Source organism: Triticum dicoccoides, chromosome 7B, assembly GCF_002162155.2.
Source record: "Triticum dicoccoides isolate Atlit2015 ecotype Zavitan chromosome 7B, WEW_v2.0, whole genome shotgun sequence".
Classification (NCBI taxonomy): Eukaryota; Viridiplantae; Streptophyta; class Magnoliopsida; order Poales; family Poaceae; genus Triticum; species Triticum dicoccoides.
In genome coordinates, this window is record NC_041393.1 from 481,590,450 (window position 1) to 481,597,216 (window position 6,767).

Consider the following 6,767-nt stretch of genomic DNA (forward strand, 5'->3'; position numbering starts at 1 on the left):
ACCATTTCGTTTCACATAAGAGGGGTTAGGGTAAGCATATGAATAAGCAGAGAAATTCTTCGAGGACTTATGAACATAATGATTAGAAGAATAAAGCTCATATTCATAGCCATTGGCTCTTCCCTGCGAAACAGAGTTGTTAGCATGATGATGTTCATATGAGGACTTCGATCCTTTTGAGGAATTTGATCCACGTGAGGAATTTGGTCCGTATGAAGAATTTGGTCCATATGAAGAATTTGATCTGGGGTTCCTTTTCTTCATAGGTGGTGTCATGAGGACATTCACCTGAAGACTTTCAAGGCACCTTTTGGGGACCCAGATTTTCTTCATAGGGGAACCGTTCCTGCAGTTGTGCCAACATATCTAGCAAATACTTCACCATTTTGATTTTTGAATAGTTTATAGTTGGAGTCAAATAACTCATCAGTAGAATGAGAAGATTCACATGTATAGCCAGATAAATTAGATGGGTCAACTGGAGGTCCCTTTGCAGCAACCCATGAGGTTTTGGGGTACTGCTCAGGCTTCCAATATGTACCATCAGCATTGAGTTTCCTCTCAAAGGCAATACCCTCTTTCCTAGGGTTCCTGTTGAGGATCTGCTTTTTAAGCACATCACAAAGAGTCTGATGCCTTTTGAGGCTTTTGTACATGCCTGTCATGTACAATTCCTTCAGCCCTGCATCGTCAGTGATACTAGCAATGTCCTCAGATGAGAAATTAGTGATAGCAGAGGCAGGTGAAGAATTTGTAACATTAGAAGCATTTGAACATTCAGGTGAAGAATTAGCAGATTCTCGTTCAATGCATTTTAAACATGAAGGAATAAACTCTTCCTGAGCAGCGCTAATTTGTTGAGCAAGTAATGAATCACGCTCCTTCTAAAGATCTTCATAACTCACTCTTAACTTCTCATGATCAGATAAGAGAGAGTTAAGCTGATCTTGAAGGGAGTCATACTTAGAATGAAGTCTCTAAAGACTTTCAGCCAAAGCTTTTGACTGATCCATTTCTTCACCCAACATATCATCGCTCTTACTAAGCATTTCGTGAGTTTTTTCCAAAGCTCTTTGTTGTTTAGCAGCAAGGGTAGCAAGTTTGACATAACTGGGTCCAAATTCATCGCCAGATTCATCATCACTGGATTCGGACAGATAGCATTCAGTTACCTGTTCACCATCTGCCATAAGACATGGTGAGGAGGATGATGATTCTGGTTCAAATGTCATTGACTTGAGAGATTCCTTGAAGTCCTCAAACAAGGATCGTGACAGGTTCGATGGCCTTCATAGACATCAGAGAGACGGTCCCAAATAAGCTTCGCCTGATCGAGATGCATGACGTTCCTGAACTGATTTCAAGACAGACTGGAGCAGATGACAGCCTTCGCTGTGAGGTTGAGATGGGTGTACTTGTGAATGTCATCAGCTTGCGCCATCTTGCACAGATCGGTCAGGCCAATCTCAGTGATGGTCCACAGCTCGCTGTTCATCGCCATGAGTCGCTTCTTCATCATGGCCTTCCATTTGGGATATTCGTGACCATCAAAGATGGGGCATGTCACTTTCTTCATATCTGCGGTCGACATAACTAAAACTCCGGGCGGTTAAACCAAAATCACACATAACAAGGGAGTACCTTGCTCTGATACCAATTGAAAGTGCGTTATATCGACTAGAGGGGGGTGAATAGGCGATTTTTATGAAATTCTTCACTGAGGAATTTGCTCATGAGGAAATTCCTTAGCGAAGAACTACTAGCAGCGGAATAAGTACTCAGAAGTAAACATAGCAGAATACATGCATGGTCATCATGATGAAATGAAGACAAACATAGAGTACAAAAAGCGTAAACACAAGATAGCACAGGATGAAGACAAATAGACTGAAGAAATTGAACTAAGGAAACTGAGAAAGTCTTCAGTCAAAGTCTTCAAACACAGATATGAACGAACAGACAACACAGTAATGAGGAAATGAAAGTGCTGAGGAAATAGAACCAGTTGGCTTGGTGAAGACAATGATTTGGTAGACCAGTTCCAACTGCTGTCTCAGTTGTACATCTGGTTGGAGCGGCTGAGTATTTAAACTCGAGGACACCCAGTCCCGGACACACAGTCCTAACCGTATTCTCCTTGAGCTAAGGACACACAGTCCTCGCCCAATCACTCGTGGTAAGTCTTCAGGTGACTTCCGAACCTTCACAAACTTGGTCACTCGGCGATCCACATTTCCTCTTGGATGCTCTAGACCTTGACGCCTAACCGTCTGGAAGAAGCACAGTCTTCAAAGGTAACAAGCATCGGATCCACGCAGGATCAATCTCTTCAGTGATGCTCAATCACTTCGGGTTTGTAGGTGTTTGGGTTTGGGTTTTGGATTTTCCTCACTTGATGATTTTCGCTCAAAGTCCTCGGAGGATGGGATGCTCTCAAATGACAAGTGTCAAGTTCTCTCGGAGCAGCCAACCAGCTAGTGGTTGTAGGGGGCGGCTATTTATAGCCTAGGGAGCAGCCCGACATGATAAGACATAAATGCCCTTTAATGATATGACCGTTAGATGGATAAGATATTTTGGAACAGCTGGCGCGTAGCAAAGCAATGGTCGGAAATTTGAGGTACAAATTCCTCAGGGCTATCATGTTCCTCACAGTGTAGGCAATTCGCACTGGCGAATTCCTAACTCCTCAGTCAGAGCAAAGTCCTCAGTGACCAGAAGAACTGCGTCTCTGTTACTGAAGAAATTGACTGAACTGTATGAGATTTCCAATGGCTTCACTCGAAGGGATTGGTAGGAGTAGGATTTGAGTTGAGCATCACATGGAAATTTTCTCCTTAGTATTTCCTCGACCCTCTTTAACAGTACGGTGTTTCTTATGACTCAAGAAAGAGAAAATGAAACTACGAAAACAAAAGTCTTCACGCTTCAATTTCCTCGAATGAATACCAAGTCTTCAGGATCACACCAATTTCTTCACTTTCAAAGTCTTCAGAAATTCTTCAGAATATCAAAGTCTTCAGTCGAAGAACTTCATTTTTAGGGGTCGACTTTCTCTGCAAATATCAAACTCCTCATAGACTTATAGACCTGTGTACACTCATAAACACATTAGATCCTTAACCTATAAGTCTTCAATACACCAAAATCACTAAGGGGCACTAGATGCACTTACAGGTGTCGGTCAGTACCAGTAGTAGGAACACCAAAGAGTACAAGGTATGATAGTTGAAGAATAATCTCTGCATTTATCTTGATTGACTGCACTATATTATGGAAGGTACGCAAATTCAATTTCAACCTTAGAGGGTCATGAATTTGTACTTATGTAAGAAAATACTACACATAGCCTGAGCAGAGCACTAGATGCACGATCTAACAGGGCAGAATGGCAGACCAAATAAGAAGATTAGATGTCTAACCAGTGCTCGTACCTTGCGTCTCCGCTGCCATCTACTCCATCCCTTTGCAAATATAAGATGTTTTGCATATTTCAATATGGATTACATACGGACTGAAATGAGTGAACAAATACACTAAAACGTGTCTATATACATCCGATTCACAAAAAAGTTTGAACGTCTTATATTTGTTAACAGAGGGAGTATTAATTAGGTGTAGTGTAGGCAGACACCCATGTCCCCGTCGTTAAGTTTCCTGTGCTGCTCTTGAAGCCCCGGCGCCAACAGGGTAGAGATGTTGTGCATCCAGCCACAGCTGCTGCAAACTCAATCCCTCAACATAACTTTAAGTTCAAGTCTGGAGAACCTGTCACACGGAGCTCTCTCAGTTTAGTAAGGTTTGAAACCCTCTCCAGGACTTGGCATCCAGCGATCACAAGCATCTCAGAGAGCAACGGGAGGTCCTCCAACACCTTCAAGCAGCTTGCTCCTTTTAAATGGAGGGATTTCAAGCTGGTTGCCTCCTGTCCAAGCTGTCGCGGGAGAGCTCTCAGCTTGGGGCAGCCTTCAAGTATCAGCAATTTTAAGCGTGGCAGCATCTGCATCTTTGAATGCAAGGCTTCCCCCTTTCGCATCTCAACAGATCCATCCTCTTTCCCTTCTTCAACAAAGGATCATTCCTCCCAGCTGGGCATATCCTGAATTCTCAACGTTTCAAGCTTGGGGAAAGCAAACAACTGCATCCGTGGATGTGGGATTAGCCCCCCTGCAGCTAACAAATTCGGGTCCAATCTTTGTAACTGCTGCTGCTCCATGAATTTTCAGATATCTCAACCTGGGCAGCTGCCCGTTTGATGGAAGATGTACACATGAATTGCAATCTCTGAGTGTCAAGTATATAAGTGACGACACATGGGTGGTACCAAGCCATGTGGGATACCGCCGGCCAAAGAATCCATCAATGACTAGATATTCCAGGTTGTGTGAAGGGCTTAGCTGCTCAAAGATCTTCTCAATATTTTCAACATCTTCTGAATCTGGTTCATATGTAACTCTGCAATATAGTCTCAAACGTTTGAGGTATTTCTTGTCTGCTAGCAATGAATGTCTAGTACGAGGAGTTGCTCTTTCCAAGTTAATCATAGCAAGCTGCCTTAGCTGTGAGAGATGTTCCAACTCTTCCAACTTCCATCCATCTTGTGTTTTTCCATTGTCACTTCCACCACTAATAGGAAATCCTCCTAAATCATTGAGGAACTCTAATCTGCCAATACCTTTTGGAACCTGATTTATTGGAGTACTTGTCAGACCAAGGTGCCTTAGATTGCACAATTCAGTGATCGCCAAAGGAAGACTGTGCAGAGCTTTGCACCTTTCCAGGTTCAGTGTCTGAAGGTTTATGAGGGAACCGATGGACTCCGAAAGATAAGATGTGTTTGTATCATTAATATCAAGTAGTCTTAGATGGATCAAACTTCCAATGCTATCTGGAATGCTTTGAATCGATGAATTAGTCAGATCTAAAACACGAATGCACGAAAGTCTCCTGAAAATTGTATTCTCAACACTTGATCTCTTGGTAGAAAAAATTAACAGTGTCCTTGCTCTAATCATCTCTTTGTCCATATTGGGCAGTGCTGCATAATCCTTGTTAGTGACGATTGAAACATGTCTTAACTTGGACAAAGTTTTAGGCCCCAATGATTGTGGATCTTCACAAAAACTTTCTTCTTCAGATATATGTTGAGCAAGCTGCCTTAAAAGATCATGCATCTTTGGTAGGAGCTAGGGCCCTACCGGATCTAGGGCGTAGGTTGTAGGGGAAGGAGGGGGAAGGGCGAGGGCTGGTGCGCGGCGGCCGGCGACGTAGCGCCGTCCTTGCGACGGGAGCAGCGACGGTGAAGGCAGGAGGCGGCTAGGGTTTAAGTCTCCCGGCTCCCTAAGGGAAGCCGAGCAAATATTGATTGCTTCTTGCTTGATTAGATTGATACATCTCCTCTCCTTATATAGAGAGGTTTACTTGACTCCTAAGCAAACGATCCTAATAACGATAAGATAATTGGGCTAAGCCCCTAATAACGATAAGATAACTTGGGCCACCCACTGGGCTAAGCCCCTAATATGCCGGTCATAACACTTCTCCCCGCCTGCACAAACAGCTCGTCCTCGAGCTGTAAGGTGGGGAAGCGCTTGCTGAACTCCTCGAGGTGATCAACCAGCGTCAAACACCTTTGCGACAGCTGGGGCGGCCAGGTCGGTGGCGACGACGTCCTCCGAAATGTAGTCTGCAACCTCCAGGTAGAAGAGTCGCGGGCAGGCGTGGCCGGGCGTGTAGGGCTCGTCGCAGTTGAAGCACAACCCTTGGCGGCGACGCTCGAGTAGCTGAGCCGAGGTGAGCCGGCGGAACGGCCGCGCCGCGGTCGCGGCGAGGGGTGCCGCGGAAGCCTGAGTAGGCCGACACTGTGCGGGATCTGGCCAGGGTAGCGACCCAACGGCCCGGGACGGTGATTCCTGCTAGACGGCCACCGCGCGCGCTCGAACGCGCGAGCGTAGTACATGGCCGTCTGGAGATCCTGGGGTCCCCGAAGCTCCACGTCCACGCGGATGTGATCCGGAAGTCCACCGACAAAGAGGTCGGCCCGCTGCTGCACCGTCACGCCCGACGCATGGCATGCCAAGGCCTGGAAACGGTCGGCGAAGTCCTGAACCGTGGAGGTGAAGGGAAGGCGGCCTAGCTCCGCCAGGCGGCTCCCGCGGATCGGGGGCCCAAAACGAAGGAGGCAAAGCTCGCAGAAGCGCTCCCAAGGGGGCATGCTGCCCTCGTCCTGCTCGAGGGCGTAGTACCAGGTCTGGGCTACACCGCGGAGGTGGTAGGATGCCAGCCAAGTGTGCTCCGACGCGAGCGTGCGCTGGCCACGGAAAAGCTGCTCACACTGGTTGAGCCAGTTAAGCGGGTCCTCCGTGCCGTCATAAGTGGCGAAGTCGATCTTGGCGAACTGTGGCGGCGTCTGGGTCGGCGCGCCATGGCCGACCGGTTCGGCGGTGCGGAGCAGTGATGATGACGGCGCCCGGTCAACGGTGGGGAGGCCGTCGTAGGCCCCCGCGGAGCCGGACGAGGCCCCAAACTGTAGCGTGGGTACTGGTGGGTCCCCGGCCTCTGTGTAAACTGGCGGTGGCGATGTCCCGGTTAGCCAGGCCGGGATCGGGGACGGTGACGGCGGAAACCGGACCTGCTGGATCGGAAGGCCTCCCGTTGTGGACTGGCCTAGTCCGGAGCTGGGCGGCGGCGGCGGGAGCTGGACCGGCACGGGCGGCGCGGTTGGCGCGGCTGGGGCCGGCACGGGCCAATGTGGCCATTGCGGCGCT

General features: G+C 47.8%; 1 pseudogene; it reads right to left on the minus strand.

Moving 5' to 3' along the window:
• Positions 1–3,647: 3,647 nt before the first annotated feature.
• Positions 3,648–6,767, minus strand: part of LOC119340710 — a 6,516-nt pseudogene continuing 3,396 nt past the window's right edge.